Raw genomic sequence first — 16,268 nt, 5'->3', positions numbered from 1 at the left:
TTTGTCGTACCAAGAGGTTGAGGTGCCCCATCATTCCTAGGATGTGATTGGTGTGTTTGAATAATTCTCCCGGCTGTCAGGGAACTGAAAATTACTATTCAGGGACAAATAGGCAGTGCACCTGGTCTTCTTGATAGGGTGGGTTGTTTGGCTAGAGGACCTTATTCACAGGAACAGAGTGGGAAGGGGAAGTTGAGGTTGGGCCAGATGAGGCCCTCCTGATTTCACTAGGTGTCAAGGCAGCACATAATATTGGACCTGAATTTTAGGCCTTACACCATAGAAAGATCAACATAATTGATAAAACTCTAGCCTGACTGATCAGGAGAAAAGAGAGAAGACCCAAATGACCAGTATCAGGAGTGAAAATCTCTATAGATTCTACAGACATTTAAAAAACCTAAGGGAATATCATGAACAACTGTATGCCAATAAATTCAGCAACTTAGATGAAGTGGACATATTCCTTGAAACACAAGCTACACAAGTCACACAATAAGAAATAAATAATTTGACTATCCCTATATCTATTAAATAAATTAAATTAATAGTTAAAAAACCCAAACCTTTCTATAAAGAAAACTCCAGGAATGGCTTCACTAGTGAATTCTACCCATTGGTGTGCTGGTAAATGTTTCACCTGTGATTTTCCAAAGGGAAAAAAATTCCCTGGTTTGTAGCATTTGCCAGTTTCCATGGTGTAAATATTCCCACCATGACCAATTTCAGGTTACCAATGTGATGTCACTGATCATGGAGCTGGGGAGAGATGTGCAGTAGAACACCACACGGATAAAACAGTCATAAATGTCCTCAAGAGCACTGCTACTAATAAAATGTAGCAAAAATAATTAAGAAGTGATGCACAGTCATTCAGGATTTATTACCTTTGTTTTTAATATAATTTATTTAATTTTTAATAATGGCTGTGTTTAACAACGGTTCACAAAATTCCTAAAAATTTAACAGTCGGCTATCATGAGCCAGTACAAGCCAGTTCTGGTACACCGATGATTCTACTAAACATTTAAGGTAAAAATAACACCAATTCTATAAATACTGTTATAGAAAATAAAAGAGGAACAAACATTTCCAAACTTACTTTAGGAGGCCAGCATTACCTGGATACCAAAACCATACAAAGACATTATAAGGAGAAAAAAAACCCTTAAACTACAAACCACCGTCACTCAAGAACATAGATACAGAAATACTTAACAAAATTTTGGCAAAGAAATTTCAGCAATATGTAAAAAGGATAACAAATCATGACCAAATGGCCTTTTTCCCAGGAATTCAAGGTTGTTTTAATATTCAAAAGTCAATCTATGCTTTATCATATGTGATAGACAGAATATCCATTTCTTAATCCCAGAACCTGTGAATATGCTGCTTTCTGTAGCTTAAGAGATTTTGCAGATGTGATTAATTTAAGGATTTTGAGATGGAGTGGGATTCTCTCCTAGAGCCTCCACAAGGAAGATAGCCCTGCCGACATCTTGACTTTAGCCCAGTAGGATCCATTTTGAACTTCAAACCTCCACATTGGTAAAATAATAAATCTGTATTGTTGTTAAGCCACTGTTTTTTAAGCAGCGGTAGGAAACGAAGTAGAAAACTAACGCATCATTTAAACAGTCTTAAAAGAAACAATATACAATCATGTCAATTGATGCAAAGGAAGTTTTTGACAAAATTCTACATAGAATAAATAAACATTTATTTTACATAAAATTTTACATAAAATTTTAGCAAACTAGGAATAGAAGAGAACTTACACAACCTGAAAAGAAAGGATGTCTATAAAAAAACCTAAATAAAGATGTTTAAAATTTTTTTTAAAACCAAAAAAAACAAAAACAAACAAAAAAAACACACCTACAGCTAACATCATAGTTAGTGGTGAAAGACTGAATGTTTTCCCTCTCAGATCTGAAACAAGGCAAGGAAATCTGTAAAAACGATTCCCCCCTCCAGTTTTATTGAGATATACTTAGCACATAAGATTGTACTAGTTTAAGATGTATGACATAATGATTTGATGTATATATTGCAAAATGATCACCACAATAAATTGAGTTAATTTATCCGTCACCTCACATAGTTACATTTTTTGCTTGTGATAAGAATTTTAAGATCTACTCTCTTAGTAACTTTCAAATATACAATACATTATTGTTAACTATGATTACTATGCTGTGTATTACATCCCCAGAACTTACTAATACTATAATTGGACATCTTGGTCACCTTCACCCATTTTTCCCATGTCCACCCCCCTTTTATAAATATTTCTATTCAACAGTGTACTGACGATCCTAGGCAATGCAATAATTCAAGAAAAAGAAATAAAAGGCTTGTTGTTTTGAAGGGAAGATTCAATATTGTCTTTGTTTACAGTCAACATGATTGTCTATCTAGAGAATATTAAGGAATCTACAGAAAAGCTAGGGTACTAGAACTAATAAGTAAGTTTGGCAAGATTTCAAGATACAAGTTCAATATACAAAATGAATTGTATTTCTATAGACTAGAAACTAACAACTGGATATTTACATTAAAAATAACATTTATAATAGCATAAAAACATGAAACATTTAGGGGAAAATTAGCAAAATTTATACAGTACACTGAAAACTACAAAATATTGCTGGGAGAAATTAAAGAAGATCTAAATAAATAGAGAGATAGACCATTTTCATGAACCAGAACCATTGATATTGTTAAGATCTCAATTCTGCCCCAAATTAATCTATAATGTATTCCCAGTCAAAATCCCAGCAGGTTTTTGGAGAATTTCACAAGCTGATTCTAAAATTCATGTGGAAATGGAAAGGACAATAATAGCTAAAAAAGTTTTATGAAAAACAAAGAACAAGGTTGGAAGAGTTATTACCTGATTTCAAGACTTACAATAAAGTTACAGTAATTAAGACAGTGTATTATGGTGTAGAATAGAGATTTGGATCAGTGGAACAGAATAGAGCATCTAGAAATACTTACACATATACAGTTAATTGACTTTTCACAAAGGTGCCAAGCTAATTCAATGCAGGAAATGGCAGTCTTTTCAACAAATGGTGCTGGAATAATTGGACGTCTATATACAAGAAAAAACAATGACCCTTGTCTCACACCGTAAACAACAACTTGAAATGGTGGGGCAAAGACCTAAAATCTTTGTGATCTTGAGTTAGCCAAGATTTCTTAGATAGGACACAGAAAGCACAACCTCTCTCTAATGAGAAAAAAAAATCAGTATATTAGACTTCATCAAAATGAAAACCTTTTGCTTTTTAAAAAAGACATTGTTAAGAAAGTGAAAAGGCAAGCCACAATGGGGGAGAAAATATTGCAAATCATATATCTAATAAAGGACTTGGATCCAGAAAATACATGGAAAACCCTTCCCACTCAGTAGAAAGACAAATAACCTGGTTAAAAAGTGAGCAAATCGGGCTTCCCTGGTGGTGCAGTGGTTGAGAGTCCGCCTGCCAATGCAGGGGATACGGGTTCGTGCCCCAGTCCGGGAAGATCCCACATGCCGTGGAGCGGCTGGGCCCGTGAGCCACGGCCGCTGAGCCTGCGCATCCGGAGCCTGTGCTCCGCAACGAGAGAGGCCACAGCAGTGAGAGGCCTGTGTACCACAAAAAAAAAAAAAAAAAAAAAAAAAGTGAGCAAATGATTTGGAGAGACATTTCACCAATAAAGGTAAACAGAGCAAATGAGCATGTGAAAAGAAGCTCAACATCATTTGTCACTAGATAAACACAAATTAAAATTACACTGAGATACCACTTAACAACCAGTGGAACGGCTAGGACTTCAGGAGACTGATTTTACCACGTGTTGGCAGGGTGAGGAGAAGCTGGAAGTCGTGTGAGTTGGTGGGAATGAGAAATGGCATGGCAGTTTTGAAAAACATTTTGATAGTTACTTATAAAGTTAAACATCCTCTTATTACATGACTCCACAAACTCACGCCTAAGCATTTTCCCAGGGGAAATAAAAAAAAGAAACACATAAAGACATTTATGTAAATACTCATAGCAACTTTATCTATAACAGCTGCAAACAGAAACACCCAAAAGTCCATCAAGTGGTAAACGGGTAAATTGTAGAATGTCCATACAATGGAATACTATTCATCAATAAAAAGGAATTATTTATATAGGCAACAATGCTAATGAATCCCAAAAACGTTATGCTAAGTGAAAGAAGCCAGGCAGGAAAGATTACAAACTGAGAGACTCAATTTGTAGAAATTCTGGAACAGGCGAGACCATGGTGCCAGGAAGCATGTCAGGGATTTCCAGAGCCTAGGGGGAGTCGCTATAGAGGAGCACAAGGGATCTTTTCAGAATGATGGAGTTACTCTAGATTATGCTTCTCACGCTGGTTATATGACTGTACACATTTGTCAAAATCCTTTGAGTCGTATACTGAAAACGGGTGAATCTTATCTAAATTATGCCTTGATAAATCTGATAAGAGGACACCATTAAGAAAATTAATAGGCAGGCCACCGATTTGGAGAAAATATTCAGAAAACATATAACCGACAGAGGACTGAGTACAAGAAAAAACAAAGGACTCCTATGATTCTATAATGAAAAGACAAGCAAGTCCATTGAAAATGGGCAAGAGGCTTGAACAGATACTTCACAAAAGATGTAGGAATGCCAGTAGCACATGAAACATTGCTTGACATCATTAGAATAATGCAAATTACAAGCAGTACCTACCAGCCAGTATGGCTAAATTTTAAAAGCCTGACAACCACCAAATGTTGACGAGACCATAGAGCAACTGGAACACACACACGTTGCCGGTGGGAATGCAAACCAGTACAACTGCTCTGGAAAAGGGTTTGACAGTTTCTCATAAACTTAAACCTGTACACCTACTCTTTGACTCGGTAATTCCCCTGGTAGGTATTTATCCAAGAGAAGTGAAAACATATGCCCACAGAAACAAATGTTCATAGAAGTTTTATTCACAGTAGTAACATACTGGAAACAGCCCAAATGCTCATCAACAGGAGAATCGCTAGACAAATTCTGACACATTCCTACAGTGGAGTACTAGTCAGCAATGGAAAAGAAACCAACTACTGATGTATGCATCAAGATATAAGAGTCTCAGAAATAATATGCCGTGAGAAAGGAGCAACGCACTCAGGAGTGCATATGGTATGATTCCACTTATGTGAAGTTCTAGATTAGGCAAAACTATTGTTAGCTACCAATTAGATCAGTTTAGGGTGGAGGTAGGTGGTGGGATTGACTGAGAATGAACATGGAGAATTTGCCCGTGAGATGGTAATGTCATATTATGACAGGGACGCGGGTTGCTTGGATATAAACATTTATCAACATTATACAGCTATATTTGTACATTTTAACGTATGTAAATTTTCCTAAAAGTAGTCATGTCAAAAAATAATAAAAATTGAGTGGGTGAAAATATAGTGAAAGGAAGAATGGCACAGTGAGATAATTGTTACAGCGAGGCGATGTGTGCATAGGGATTTAAATTATACCATTATGTCTACTCTGTGTACTTTTGAAGTTTTCCGTAATAAAAAGTAAAATAAAATAAAAGGAAAGAACAGGATAATGATACCTCCTGGAGCTGTTGTGCGTTCATTGAAGCAGTGCCGGGGAAAGGGTTTTGGAGTCTGGGAAGTATGTTTTGACACAAGCTTTCTCCACCAGATCTGCTTTCCCCTCCCTCTCATTTACTCACTCTAGTTCTTGCTGTCTGCTGCACTCTTGTTCTGTTTTGTCCTTCTTGCCGCTCTGCTTTCTTTTTCTTTTCTTTCTTTTTTTTTTTTTTTACATCTTTATTGGAGTATAATTGCTTTACAATGGTGTGTTAGTTTCTGCTTTATAACAAAGTGAATCAGTTATACATATACATATATCCCCATATCTCCTCCCTCTTGCGTCTCCCTCCCTCCCACCCTCCCTATCTCACCCCTCTAGATGGTCACAAAGCACGGAGCTGACCTCCCTGTGCTATGCGGCTGCTTCCCACTAGCTATCTATTTTATGTTTGGTAGTGTATAGATGTCCCTGCCACTCTCTCACTTTGTCCCAGCTTACCCTTCCCCCTCCCCATGTCCTCAAGTCCATTCTCTAGTAGGTCTGTGTCTTTATGCCCGTCTTGCCCCCTAGGCTCTTCATGACATTTTTTCCCCTTAGATTCCATATATATGTGTTAGCATACGGCATTTGTCTCTCTCTTTCTGCCTTACTTCACTCTGCATGACAGACTCTAGGTCCATCCACCTCACTGCTTTCTTTTTCATTTCCCACCTGCCTAGCTCCCTCCCTTCCCCTGCCTGCCCATCGCCCTCTGTCGACTGATGCCTCCAGATCTGCAGCGTTGGGGCTCTGGTGGCTGCAGACTGGGTGAGGGCGGTGTCTTGAAGATGTGGCCGCACAGCAGCAGCCGGCTTGGGGAGGTCAGGGAAGGTGCTACTTCTTGCTTTCTCCTCTTGCAGCCCGCAAGCTCGGCCACCCTGTGTCTCCCAGGCTGCTCCGCTTGCCTTGCAGCCTGAGAGCCAGCACTCTAACCAGAGGGACAGGCTGCCATTGCCCTGACAACGTCTCCTCTACTTGGCTTCCCTGAAAAGTGTCAGCTTTGAGGGAATTTTTTTTTTTTTTTTTTTTTGCGGTACACGGGCCTCTCACAGTTGTGGCCTCTCCCGTTGCGGAGCACAGGCTCCGGACGCGCAGGCTCAGCGGCCATGGCTCACGGGCCCAGCCGCTCCGCGGCACGTGGGATCTTCCTGGACCGGGGCACGAACCCGCGCCCCCTGCATTGGCAGGAGGACTCTCAACCACTGCGCCACCAGGGAAGCCCTTGAGGGAAATTTGAGCCAGTTTCCCAAGCCCTACACCCCAGCTCATCTCCTTTCTGGAGCCGCCCTGCCCTACTCCGACCTCCTCGGGGTAACTGCCTTCCGGCTGCCGTCATCTCAGCCCTTGTACCTTGATCTGTTCTTGCCAGGCCCCAGCTGAGTGCCTGGCGATGCTCCGAAAACTGTGGGCTTCGGGGCAGGATCCACAAGATGCCTACAGTCTGCTCTTTCTTTTGTTCTGTTTTAATCATCCGTTAACTCAACAGATATTTATCAGGCCCCCACTGTGTGCTGGGCACCGAGTGAGACGCTGATGGCTGTAGAGCTGGCCTGGTGGTGGGAGGAACGGAAGGTTACAAGGCAGCGAGCGTGACCGGGTCAGCCACCAGGGAACTCGGAGGAGGGGGGTTGGGGGTTGGGGGGAGCGGGAAGGGAGGGGTCGCTCGGCCTGGATTGGGGTGACGGGGTGTCAAGAAGCAGTTCTTGGAGAAATTGCCAACTAAGCGAAGACCCAGAGTGGGTGGAGCGGCAAAGAAGCAGCGTGTGAAACAGCCCTAGGGTGAGTGCTCCGTGCAGGGCCTTCCGGGAGCTGCAGAAAGTTCAGTCTGGTTAGACTTTGGGTGTGAGGGGGTTCCAGCCCGCACGTGAGGACTGGAGGGCCCCCTGCTCCCCGGTCAGAGCTGCCGACCAGCCTCCTCGGGCGCCCCTCCCCGGGCGGTGGTGCTTCTGCCTGGGCCAGGAGGACTCCAAGGTGGCTGGCGCCGGCCTCCCCTGAGCAGCACAGGACGTGAGTGGGGCGGTGCCGAGCAGGGGTCTGGGTGCTCCGCAGCTGCTCCCCCTCTTCCTCAGCGGTCCTCGCCCCCTGAAGCCCTCAGTGACTCAGGCCGAGCTGGCCTCGCCTCCTTCCATGTGACGCACGCCTTGTGCCTCTGTGGGGTCAGGCAGCCTCCTCTGTCCTCTTTGCCTTTCAGGAAATGCTCTGGCTTCCCTTCCAGTTCCGGTTCCAATTCTTGTTCAGGTTCCGGCTCTGGTTCTGGGCTCAGCTGTACCCACAGGTGAGGCTATACACAGAAGCCAGGCCTTGCCAGGGCCAGGAGAGCCGATTCTGACCTCAGAGCCTCCTCCTGGGGAGGGGCCTCCCCCATCCCTGAGCCAGGATGGGGGCAAGGGCGGCCATGGGGTGATGAGACAGACTGTGGATGAACTTCCCAGAAGTGGAGGCTGGAAAAACATGGAAGATATGGAAGGAATTTTTAGTGACATCACAAAGGTAGCCGGTAGACTCTAAAATCAGTTCGCATGCTTGGCTCAGAAGAAAAAAATTTAGCAGTATAGTTTAAGGGAATAGGAGGAGAGCTCTGGAGTCAGATTATGTAGAATTCAAAACTCAGTTCTGCTACTTATTAACCTTGTGACCTTGGGCAAGTTACTTAACCTCTCTGTGTCTCAATTTCCTCCACCGTAACATGGGAAGAATGACAGTACCCACCTGGTAAGATTATGGGGGGGCTGAATCAGATAATTCGTATTAAGGATTTGGCCTAGTGCCTGTTACATGGTGAAGGCTTCATAAATAATAATAATAATAAAATAATGCTATTTACTGGTATTATTCTCTCCAACCCCTCTGATAGATGGGTGAGTGACCCTGGCCTGGCACCCACTGGGGGCTTCACAAGGGTTTACTCCCCCCTCCCCCCACCATGGGATGAGAGAGTGGCAGAATGGGGGTTCTGCTGGGATGTATGCCATCACTGGTTAACAGCTGAGTGAGGGAGGGCAAGTTGCTCAACTTCCTGGTCTTAATTGGTCTTAATTTCCTCATCAGTGAGATGGGGATAATGCTATCTCACTTGTGAGTAGTAAAGTTTGTATGGTATGGATGGATGGCACAGAGCTGAGTGTCAGCTCTGCTGTGTGAACTTGGGCAAGTTGCTTCACCTCTCTGGACCTCTGTTTCTTGGTACTACATACCAGGGAGAGTTGTGAAAGTGGGGATAATCTATGTAATGTGCCTGGCAGAGAGTATGACTTCAGTAAAAACTAGTCACTAGTATTGTTATCCTGATGGTGAAGGTGGGGAAGAAGTTCAGGGCTCTGGGAGGGAACTGGTTGCCTCTGGGAGGGAACGGGTTGGATCTAGGTGTTCCTTGGGAGAGAGAGCTACTTGTCGCAGCCTTAGAATGAGATGTGCGTCTTGTTTTCCTTCATGTCTTCCTGAGATGTAAGCACTGCCTGCACCTGGGCAGGTTCACGTTCAAGCTGTGTGGAAGGGATGGGGAAGGAAGGTGACCTTGGAGGTCTTAGGAGCAAACCCAAAGCAGAGGCTTCTCTGTGGCCGACCCCCCACCTCACTTTGTGGGGCTTGTGCTGACCGACCCCCTCATCCCCTCCAGGCCTCCCCGGCTGACAGTCCATGCAGGGCAGCCGAGCGATGCTGGACCAGCCCTGCCACACCTGTTCCGTCTGCTCTCCTGTTTGTTTTTTTCCTTTCCTCCTATCTTACAATTCTGGGGAAATTAGTTTCTAGAATTCAAACAGCCAGGAGGAAAGCCGGAGATTATCCAACACATTTCCTACCACAAGGCAGGTCTGCAGCAATCCCATCCCCCCATCCCCCCCAACCCCGCGCCCCCCAAGTCCTCTAAAGGAGACGGTATCTTGGGCGAGGCAGACAGCCTGTGGTCTGTCTGACCTCAGTCCCTCTAGCTGGGCTGTTAGCCTGTGCCCTCTTGTTTGGCCCTCTAGAGAGGTGGAAAGAAGCTGGCCAGCCTACATCCAAATAACCCTCCGGAGGTTAAGAAGGGTGTTATTAAGGCATCCCTTCTCCAGGCTAAATAATCCTAGTGCCTTTAACCCTTTCCTCTCAGGTTCTGTTTTCCAAGTCTTTAATTATTTTCATTGCCCTCTCTGTAATTTAGGATGCCACCCTATAATCATAGAATTTCAGAGCTGGAAGGTTCCTAGGAGAGGTGTGGAGGAGAGCCAGATGCAGAGGGTTCAGGCCTCTCCTTGCCCAGTCGCCGGAATGGGAAGGAAGCCCAGTAGGCTCCCTTTCACGATGCCCTTCCCCATCCCTCTTCCAGCAGGGGAGAGCCCTGCTCATGTGTCCTTAAAGCAAAAATTGATTGAGCCGTTCTGGTGAGCTGTGCGCTGTCTAGGCATTTTCAAAATTGTGACCTCCTTCATCCCTCCACCGTCCTGCCGGGGAGCCTCATTTTGTAGGCAAGGAAACTGGCTCTGAGAGATTAAGTAACTTACCCAAATTCACACACGAAGAAAGTCGCAGGCCCCTCCACCCAAACTCCCTTCTCCTGCTACACTCACCCCAATCCCAGTGGCGCCCACAGAGTCAATTCCCACAGGCCTTTATGGAAGCATCTCTCTCCTGGAGAGGCTGTCAGGCTCCAGGGAGGCCAGAGCTGGGCTGCGGCAGGAATTGTCAGGATTCTCTCTCTCTCTCTGTCTCTGTCTCTCTCTCTCTATATATCTATCTATCTATCTATCTATATATATATCTTTATATATCTCTCTATATTTATCTAAAGGGTTCATTTATATATCTTGGACTTGGCCCGTGCAGTTGGGAGCTGCTAAGTGCGAAGCCCAGAGGCCAGGCCGGCGGGTTGCAAGTCAAGCGGGATCTGATGGTACAGTTTTCGAGGCAGAACTTCTTCCACAGGAAACCTCAGTTTCTACTGTTAAAGCCTTTCCACTGATTCGAAGAGGCCCAACCACATTAAAGAGGGTCGTCTCCTTCACTTAAAGTCAACTGACTGTAATGTAACCACATCTACAAAATACCTTCGCAGCAATACCTGGATTAGTGTTTGATTAAATAACTGGGTATTATAGCTTAGGCAAGTTGACACAAAAAGCTACCTATCACACGCTCCTTTATGGGTGTCGATGGGGAGAAGTTGGCTTGATCCAGTGGGCCTTTTCCCCAGAGTCCCAGGCAAGTGCTGGGAAGGTGCCAAGGAGGGCAGAGCCCTCTGTGGACCTCCCCGTTATGAGGGTGCTAGGTCCCAAGGTCAGGGTTGTCCCACCAGATCCACACCAGAACGCTTTCCCCTGGGGATGTGCTGCCTTCGTCTGCTTGAGAGCTGCATTTAAGACCCAGGGACTTTTCAGGGGGCAGAAGGCTTAGAAGGAGCAAAGGGCAATCCTCGGAGTAGGAGCAAGAGGACTGTTGCCTGAGTCCGAGGGGCCAGGTAGGCCAAGAGCCCTTGAGGGTGCGGACCGTGTCTTATCTCTCTTTATCCCAGGGTTGGGACCATGGCCCACGGGAGACGTGCTACAAATATCTGTTCCTTTCCCTTCATCAGCCTCCCTGGTAGGTGCCTAAAACATTCTAGGCAGGTAGAAATCAGACCTGTTTTTACAGTTCTTCCAATAAGAGCATTTACTGATAACATAAACAGTATTTCCCAGTCTAGAGAGTTCTCCTCCCCCTCCCCTCCCCCTCTCCCTCCCCTCCCCCTCCCCCTCCCCCTCCCCTCCCCCTCCCCCTCCCCTCCCCCTCCCCCTCCCCTCCCCTCCCCTCCCCCTCCCCCTCCCCTCCCCCTCCCCTCCCCTCCCCCTCCTCCTCTCCCTCCCCTCCCCTCCCCCTCCCCTCCCCCTCCTCCTCCTCTCCCTCCCCTCCCCCTCCTCCTCCTCCCCCTCCCCTCCCCCTCCCCTCCCCCCTCCTCCTCCCCCCCCCTTCCTTCTCCTCCTCCTCCTCCTCCTCCTCCTTCTTCTTCTTGTTCTTCTTCTTCTGGTCAAAGGGTATAACCTTTTCTTTTTAAAATAAATAAGTCCTGGGGATGTAAGGTACAGCATGGTGACAATAGTTAATAATGCTGTATCGTGTATTTGAAAGCTGTTAAGAGAGTAGACCTTAAAAGTTCTCATCACAAGAAAAAAAAAGAGAGAGTGCTTCTCCATATAAAATCAAACCCCCCCCAGTTTCAGGTCAAACTCTGTGGGACTAGGACAGCAGAAATGAGTAAATTAGACTTCAGAGATTTTATTGTTGCTCTAAAGTTTGAAGCAGCACAGCCTTCTGGCTGCTGTTTACAACTAGAGGCACACCAAAGGACAGAGGTACCAGCAATTCAGAAGACCCATGCAAGCACTAAGGTCGGACCAGAGCCCTCCTCTCACAGACACAATTGCGCCTCATCTCGTCTTTCGCAGGGCTTGAGGCTCAGAAGGACTCAAGGAAGAAGTTCCTGAAGCAAACGGTCCTACAGCTTGAAGTCAGATGGCTAAGGGATCTTGTGAAGACTCTTTCTTTGCAGGTCTTTTAGAGGACATTTCTAGATACAGCGTTTCTTAGAGGCAGGGAGTGGACCAGCTGGCCGCTCCCTCTCAACCCTGGGATTCCAAGGGAACAGGAGGAGTTTTCTCCTTTTAAGGGGTTTCCTCTTTCATCTGGAGGTGGTTGGTGAGAGAATCAGGTGTTGCCAGGGCACGGCAGTGGGTGGGTGAGGCTGCCCCACCCGCTGAATCCAGGGAGGCTTCCGGGAGGGGAATGGCTTGGAGATGCCTCATGAAACAAGCCTGGGAGGAGGCTTGGGGTTGGTGATAGGTGGATATGGGAGGAAGGGACTTGGTGGGGGCTGGCTGGAAGGGCAGGCCTAGTCTGAACAGGCAGGATTCTCCCCAGCTTCACGGGAGTCCTTCTCTGGAAGCCATACCTGTCAGCTCTTCTTACCTCCTAAACCTTGCAAGGGATGGGGATGGCAGCCCGTGACATTCCACCATCGCTTGGTATAGGGAGAAATGTTGCAGCAGGAAGGCTTTAAGCTAGACCAGAGGGGGAATTGGATAAGATGGGAGATGAGTGACTGAGGGGCTCCAGGGGCCCCTTTCTTTCAAGGCCTTTAAAAACAAAGAGGTTTCTTCTGCTCCCAGCACCCCCTCACCTCCAAGCCACAGTGATGGCTATGACAGCCTTTGGGGGCTTTTTGCCAGTTTGCACGTAACACGCAGGTTCTGTGAGCCATCAGGAAATGCCCTTTCGTGGAAACTGTGCAACTAGCTTTGGGATTGAAGAGCAGGCAGACCCCCGCAGATAGTGTAGAGTGTAGTTTTGGGGGGCACAATGGCAGAACTGGAGTGAGGGGTTCGGGGGAGCTCTGGGAGCAATCATTTACCCATGGATGGTCCACAGTGTCCACACCAGACCTCAGTACTCCAGAGGCTAGAAATCCTTGTCTCTCTAGTTCAGCCCTGGGACTGGTGGGCATGGAGTCATGGGGTCCCTGGAAGGACAATCATTTCTTTGGCTTCTTCCCTTTTTCAGCCCTTGGATTCTGGAGGTTGCCAGGAGACTCCACCTAGAGTCCACCGTGCCTTTGGAAGGAGCACCCACACCAAGGGAAGGAAGGGCCTGAGGCCCTTATCCGGGAGGGCCAAAACGCCTGTAAGCCAGCACTGACACAATTCAACTGAATAAATCTGCCGAGTCAAATTAAATGCTGCCTCTGTCTGGCCAGGGAGGATGCTTCTGTGCATGGGAAGTGAGCCATGCTCAGCCTGGTGAGAGGGACCAGCCTCTCTCCGCAAGGCCTGGGCCCTCCCTCCCCACCCTGGGCAGGCCAAAACTCTCACATGGATTTCTCTCATTCACGGACATGCTGGATTCAAATGACTGACTCACTGGTTTGTTTTCCCACTGGACTGTGAGCTCCCCAGCCACGGGATCTGGGACTCATTTACGCCTGTGTGATCAGTCTCTTGTTTAGAGCCTGGCATATGGTAGGAGGCTGGAGAAATATCAATGGGAATGAGTGAGTAATTAACCCCATTGGGTGGTCTGAGCTAAATACCTCTGAGTAGGACAGACAGCGACGTAACAGGGTTTCAGAGGAGGGAACCATCACTGTGGGCCCGGGTCAGAGGGAAAGCCGCGTGGAAGAGATAAAGTAGCCTTGTCTTCTATTGCCTTAAAATCACTTGAGCCCATTTTGCTCCCTCAGGACAACTGAGAGTTGAATTCTCCAGCGTCCCTTTTTCTGTCCTCCTTCCTACATTAATTCGTCTACCCCAGTCACCCGCTGACCCTCCGTGATGTGCCGGAGTGACTCACAGTGGCCTGGGGGAGCTGACTGTGTTCATCTCTTCCCAGCACACCTCACGCCGGTAGCTTGAAACTAGCCAGGGAGGGAGAAATTGGCAAACACTATAAACCAGTGCTAGAAGAGTTAGCTGCTAAACGTTTACCAGCACATTTGCCTACCTACTACCTGTCCATCTACTACCTGTCCATCTCCTTCCTTCCTTTCTCTTCCCTCCTCTTCCCTCTCTCCTTCCCAGGAATCTTCCTTCCTTCCCTTTTCCCTTCCTTTTTTATCAATTCTTTTATCCAGTTCCCCACCTACCTACTCATCCGTCCAACCACCATCCATCCACCATCCGTCCATCAATCCATCAATCCACCATCCATCCATCCATCCTCCATCCTGCCACCATCCATCCATCCATCCATCAGTCCACCATCCTGCCACCCACTCACCTATCATCCACACATCTGCTATCCATCCACCCATCCATTTCCCACTTGGATCCATCTAACTTTTATTTCTTTTATTCATCCATCCATCCATCCATCCACCCACGAATGCTTTCTGAGCATCTTCTCTGTGTCGGCCTATTCCCCAGGCTCAGAATCTTTCCCAGACTCCTGGAAGATAGGTGCATGAAGGACTAGTCCTTACAAGGACTAGCAGAGGTCTCCCAGTGCAGCACCCCAGGGTCAGCCGGCACTGATGTTGGGTTCATAACCAGAACGCTCTGGTTTTCCCTTCTGCTGCTCTTTGCCCCTCATAGCCTGTTCTCACAGGGTCCAGGAGACACTAGCAGGGGAAGGAGAGGCATGTCCCCATCTCTCACTCCCTCCACACCTCAGGCAAGAGCCCAGTGGAATTGGGCCTGACTTTGAGAAAGGATTTCCTGCCCCCAAGGTCCCCACGAGCTCTTAGACAACTTACCAGTGAGTTCAAACAAGATGGGACTCCCCTGGGGCCTGAGAACAGAGACGTGAGGTGAGAGGGAAGCCCCGTCATGAAGCAGCACCCTCTGCCCCCAGCACCCCCCCGCCCCTTAAAGCTCTGGTTGCTCTGTGAACCAAGCTTGTCTCTCGTTCCCAGAGGCTGTTATTGCAAAGGGGTTGCTGTTCAGCCTGGTGAGCCAAAGGGGCTGTAGGGCTCCCAGAGCCCGACCCGGAGTCGAGGGGAAGGGAGGGGAACCCACTCCCCTGCACGCAGTCCAGAACCTGCCACCTCAGCCACGCCCATCTCCTGTGCTGGCCCATCCAGCCCAGCCTGGGAGAGGCACAGCCCTTCACTCTCTGCGGGGGTGTTGGCTTCCCTGGACCATGGCAGAGGGTCGTAGCCCAGAGGGGACCAGGTGGCATGTCCTGGCAGGAGTGGAGGGTCCCCAGAGTTCCTGCAGGAGGTCAGAGAGAGGAAGTGGCTAGAGTTGTTTTTTCTCACTTCGTCCCCTGAGGTCTGTGTTTATATGACAGTCGTACCCAAACATCTCACTTCTGAGGGTATCTGAGTCCACACTTCACTGGCTTCTTTTTGGAGGGTATTGCCTGTGGCCTGGAACAGAGAGGGCGGGCAGATTTTGTTCTGAGTCACACAGCATACCTACTGTGGAGACAGATGAGAGTGAAGTGTGTGGGCCCCGAGGATGCAGCCCCCTGTCCTGGCACTGCGTGCATTCCTGTCCCTCACTACTATTTCTCTGTCCTTTGGATCCAAGCAGATTATTTCTACCTGCTCTGAGAGAAATAACTTAAGGCTGTATGCATCTTGTTCGTGCTTCTGGGACAGACGTGACTTTCCGAAGCTGTCTTCCATTGCAATAGTCAGGTGGCTGACGGGACCTTAGCATCTCAAAGGCCTTGGGTTCAAATCTCAGCTCCACCAGGACTCAGCTGACTTAGGCCAGCAAGTTACCTTCTTAGAGCTTCAGTTTTCTCATCTATTAAATGGGGATCATTGAACAGGTTGCTGTAAGGTTTACGTGAGCTCATACAGGTAATGTACCTAACACAGGGCCTGGAAGTTGGCATACAGGGTTAAATGATCAGTAGCCACTTCCCTCCAAATCCTAAAATCCAAATCCAACTGAACCCATCATTCCCTTCAAGATGAGAAGCAGCTCTGTTGTCTCAAGGCGGCGGGGGATCTTCCTCTGAAACCTGGGCCCTCAAATTACAAGGTTATTTGGCTTGTGTGACCCAATTAAGAGCCCTCTGTCCTGTGGGCCTCGCGGGCGCCTCGCCTTCTGTCCCGGGGACTGCTCACCTCAGTGAAACCTGTGAGGACAGAGGCTCCCATTTCCTGATGAGAAGAAAGTGAGTCAGGAGGAAGCAGCCCGACTTGTTGCTGAGCCGTGGAAAATA

General features: G+C 47.3%; 1 long non-coding RNA gene across 1 annotated transcript; it reads right to left on the bottom strand.

Moving 5' to 3' along the window:
* Positions 1-14,188: 14,188 nt before the first annotated feature.
* Positions 14,189-16,259, bottom strand: LOC117196949 (uncharacterized). Its single transcript, XR_007478724.1, has 2 exons — positions 16,171-16,259; positions 14,189-15,459 (listed from the first exon to the last, which is right to left on the bottom strand). It is a non-coding gene; the product is annotated as an uncharacterized LOC117196949 (long non-coding RNA).
* Positions 16,260-16,268: the final 9 nt, after the last annotated feature.

This window comes from Orcinus orca, chromosome 8 (assembly GCF_937001465.1).
Source record: "Orcinus orca chromosome 8, mOrcOrc1.1, whole genome shotgun sequence".
In the NCBI taxonomy this organism is placed as follows: Eukaryota; Metazoa; Chordata; class Mammalia; order Artiodactyla; family Delphinidae; genus Orcinus; species Orcinus orca.
The sequence above is the reverse complement of the archived record's forward strand: the minus strand, read 5'-3'. Positions and strand labels throughout refer to the sequence as shown.